Consider the following 4,907-nt stretch of genomic DNA (forward strand, 5'->3'; position numbering starts at 1 on the left):
AAGGAACCTCTGACTCCAGCTTGCCTCATCCATTTGGGAAGCAGCGTAAGTCTATCCTAAGCCACCTGGCTTCGGGAAGGAGCTTGCCTTTCTCTGCACCTTCCCTCTGACTCTTAACAGCTTTTAATAAAATTCTGGTAACTTGGCACTTTTGAAATGTTTGGCTGCTGCCCACCAGGGACCTATGTAATGAATTCTTGTGCTGCAGATGCCTTTCTGAAATAAATCACACGTGTTTACCTTGGGAACCAGGCACAGGACCCCAGGACTTCAGGCCCCTGTACTCAGCACTGGTTACGCCGCACCTTGAGTACTGTGTCCAGTTCTGGGCCCTTCAGATAAGAAGGACATTGAGACTTGAACCTGTCCAGAGAAGGGCAATGAGGCTGGGGAGAGGCCTTGAGCGTAAGCCCTACAAGGATAGGCTGAGGGAGCTGGGATTGTTTAGCCTGGAGAAGAGGAGGCTCAGGGGAGACCTTCTTGCTCTCTACAACTACCTGAAGGGAGGCTGTAGCCAGAAGGAGGTTGGTCTCTTCTCCCAGGCTACCAGCACCAGAACAAGAGGACACAGTCTCATGCTGTACCAGGGGAAGTTTAGGCTGGAGGTGAGGAGAAAGTTCTTCACTGAGAGAGTTGTTAACCTTTGGAATGCGCTGCCCAGGGAGGTGGTGGAGTCACCATCCCTGGAGGTGTTCAAGAGGGGATTGGATGCGGCACTTGGTGCCATGGTTTAGTAGTCATGAGCTCTGTGGTGGCAGGTTGGACTTGATGACCTTTGAAGGTCTTTTCCAGCCTTATTGCTTCTATGATTCTGTGATTCTGTATGGCACTAAGTGACAAGCAGCTCCATTCAAACCTCCTGGGTTTAAAGGGAATCAGTTAGACAAGCAGCAGTTACTGCTGGAAGCTCCTTCCAAGCAGCTGTTTTTCTCTGCATGTGCTTGATGCTCCACGAATGCAGCTTGTGGGGATTTCAGTTCTAGGCTGTTTCTGAACAATGTAAGGATTGTCCTGTGTGTAAGCTCCATTTCTGTTATGTCACCAGCTGTCTGCTGATGGGTGTGCTCAGCATCTGCCCCCGGATTCTCCATCCTCAAGTTGCTCTTGAAAACATTCACTAAAGCCTAGCAGAATGAAAGGCTCTGCATGTAGTTTCATGCTCTCCTGCTGACAGCCTTCTCCATGTTTCTGGAGAGGAGTGAGAATTTGGCAGAGTGCAGAGTGGAGAGCATTGGTAAAACCAGTGTGTTGCAGACAGTGGTTCTAGAGGATCCATGTGGACAACAGAATTAACATGGACTCTTCTCTGTCCCTCAGGGCAACAGGTGCCCCATACCTTGTACCCACACAGCCAGACTCTCCCTTCTTTTGCAAAACAGTGTCCAAACTGCCATTAGGAAACATTTTTTGGTGCATACTGTCCCATGCCATGCTGATATATGTGCCAGGCAGTGAGGTGAAAACAATGCCACACATAAAATCACATAGGTGTGTGCTGCGATTCTTCTTAGTTGATGTTGATACATGTTGGGGTGGATAGGAAGGACTATATCATCCTGGTAATGTCTTCAGTGAAAAGTTTGATGGCACAAGTGGGTAATAGCTGTAAGAAAAGAGCTGATGGTTCATCCACAGACCAAGACTTTTGCAAATCACAGCCCCAGGCTGTTCTATTTATGCTTCTCCTTTAATGACGTAAGCATTAGTGTCTGCTGTGGGGAGAAAAAGGGGAAGATATTTGGCTTTTACCTAACTGCTGCTATTCTGGGCTATGTTAGGGTTCCTGCAGGAAGTGAGCACAGGTCCCAGAGCACTGACCCAATTCTTCTGTGACTAGTATGCTCTGTCTAACCTGAAATTCTCCCATGCCTTCTGTTTGATACAATATCCTTTCTTGCTTCCTGTCCTCAATGGCACCATAAAGCTGTTGTGTTGTGTGAGACGTCTGTCAGGCTTTCTCTCCCATCTAGGTGGTTATGTATCAGCAGTGGGGTGAAATCATTCCTATAGTTAGTTTGCAAATTATACAGGAATGATGCCATCTCAGTGTGAAAACAAACCAATTATGCACCTAGAAAATGTGTGCTGCTTCACAGCAGAAGGCTGGAGCTGGTGATGAGCTTGGGTGGGATTTCAGCACACAGATCCAAGCCTGTGATGGTGAAACCTCTTCATGGCAGCGCCTGGGCTTGGCAGGCCTGCATCAGCTCCAGATCAGTCATGGGTCTGCTGTTTGCTGTAGAAAAGCAGGTGGAAAAAGAGGGCTAGAGATGTCCTGTGTCCCTCTTAGTGGTATTACCTGCAGAGAAGCTGTATTTCAAAAGCATCAGTATTCCCCCATTTCCCATGGGGGTGCAAAGCTGAGCAATTTGGGGACTACCTGCCACATGAACCTGTTCAGGACCCACAGACCACATGCATCAGCGTTCCTGAGGGGTTTGTGCTGTTTCCAGAACACACTTGAACATACAGAGGTTCACTGGGGACAGACATCTGGGGACATCACTTCATCTCCACCTCTGCTTCTGTTTCACAAGAACCAGACTGTGATTGGGAAGGGTCAAAGGCGGGGTCAGATCCCTATTGCCTTATGCTTTCCAGCTACCTTTTTCTTCCTCTGATGGTACATGAAATGCTCCCTGGCTGATATGACCATATACTCTGGAGGGCAAACACTGAGATCTGCAGTATGAAAGCCCTCACAACCAGGCAAGAGCAACAAGTAATCACTCCAGCTTGATGGGGTTTGAAACTTTTCCTCTGCCATGGCAGAAAACTGTTTCTCACAAACCACAGATAATGCCTCCTGCCCACACAACAGATCAACATTATGGGCTAGAGCCTGGCTTTATACTCCCTCAGGCTGGGGAGGAAATCCCAGGCTCCTTCCCAGGCTCAATGTAAGGGATTTTTTCTCTCATCCACTGCAGTGTGAATGGTAGGTGGCAGCAGCAGCAGCTGTATTAAAAGGAAAGGGTGCGTCCTGCACTCAAAGATAAAGTGCAGGGGTCTTGTCCTAGAGGAGAGGGTTCAGAGCACGAAGGTCCAAGCACAGAGGGGCACTCAGTGCACTGTTGCCCACTGACCACTGTCAAAAAGGAATAATATTTTTCCTTTATTTATAAATGATATGGCAATATTAATCCAAATATTAATAACCTTTATTAACATGAAAAGTGAAGGGAGGTTGTAGCCAGGTGGGGGTTGGTCTCTTCTCCCAGGCAACCAGCACCAGAACAAGAGGACACAGTCTCAAGCTGTGCCAGGGGAAGTTTAGGCTGGAGGTGAGGAGAAAGTTCTTCACAGAGAGAGTTGTTAGCCCAAGCGAGGTGGTGGAGTCACCATCCCTGGAGGTGTTCAAGAGGGGATTGGATGTGGCACTTGGGGCCATGGTTTAGTCATGGGGTCTGTGGTGACAGGTTGGACTCGATGATCTTTGAGGTCTCTTCCAACCTTGGTGATTCTGTGGTTCTGTGATTCTGTAATGTGCTGCCCAGGGAGGTGTTGGAGTCACCATCCCTGGAGATGTTCAAGAGGGGATTAGACGTGGCACTTGAAGCCATGGTTTAGTAGTCATGAGGTCTTGGGTGACAGGTTGGACTAAGCAAGGCAAGAGCAAGGCAAAAGCAAGGCACAGGCAACTAGAAATCGGCCTATATATAAATCTTGCCCAAGATTGATTAGACCAATAGGGCATGAAACCAGCACATGGTTACCCCATGGGAAGGGGTTTTGCCAGGCTGTGGCCAGCACACATGCCCTTACCATAGGTACAGGGTTATTTACCAGACATTATCATTCTATTCTATTCTGTTATTCTGTCCCCTTTGTTCCTTTTGCCATGTTACCCTGGCTTTCTGCAGGAAAGAGGGGAAAGAGGGGGACCATGTCTAGACACCTTATTGTCTGCCTGGCTTTGTGCTGGGGCCATTTGGTCCTACCATGACAAATACCGCAACACCCCATCTTGGGGGGGGGGGCTACAAAGTTGCTCTGTGAAGCAGTCAGAGCAAAGGGGTTCCCCCAGCCCCTCACAGCATTTGTGTCCATCCACCCAGCCATTACCAGCCAACAGAAGTGATATTTCAGATCTTACAAAGCAAACATCAAAACCTAAGCGTGACACAGGGAGGAAGGTAGCAGCCAGCAGCAGCCAGCAGTGTCAACCAACCAAAAGGAGCAGGTTTTAACTTGTATTCCTTCTGAGCTGGGTGTGACTCCAGTGAGATGGAGTTTTGTGGCTGATTTTTTTGTTCCTGGTAGTCATCACATGGGCTTTCGTAGCTGAATGTAAGTTTCCACGCTGTCTTTGTTCCATGACTCACCTTCACTACCCAAACAAGAGGGAAAAACATCTTCAAAAAGGGTAGAGTGAAAGTGAAGAGAGTCTGATTTCTTGGTGGGTTGTTAAGCAAACATTGTCGGGGAGCCTTTCTCTGTGATGCCTTCTCACATGTGCACAGAGCTTGGAACTTCTGTCAGTCAAACAGTAGTTGCAAAGTGACTCTCTATAATGCTGGTGAAATGTGTGGAACTGAAAGCCCTGGAGAGTTATACGATCTGTATGCAAACAGGCCCCGTTTAGACTTTCTCAGGTAAGGTCAGAACTGTTCCAGAATATTTATGGGCTCCTCTGGCACTTGTTAGATGTTGTGGAAAACAGCACAAGAAATAGTGTCCTGGTGGCATTTGCAGCTTGAACTGAAAGGGAGCCAAAAAATCAGAGGGACATCCTGTGTTTGCATCCCACCTTTCCAGAACGTTCAGAGAAAATCTTGGTACTGGTGCTGAAAAGAACCAAGGTTCTACCTTCTGCAATTGGTTCCTCTTGTGCAGAGTGTAAGGGATAAGGGAAGGACTGAAAGAACATGTTCCACACATGGATTTACCTATGTGTATGCAGCCTG

Source organism: Melanerpes formicivorus, unplaced genomic scaffold (genome assembly GCF_026170545.1).
Source record: "Melanerpes formicivorus ecotype bairdi unplaced genomic scaffold, bMelFor1.0.p_v2 SCAF_13, whole genome shotgun sequence".
NCBI lineage: Eukaryota > Metazoa > Chordata > Aves > Piciformes > Picidae > Melanerpes > Melanerpes formicivorus.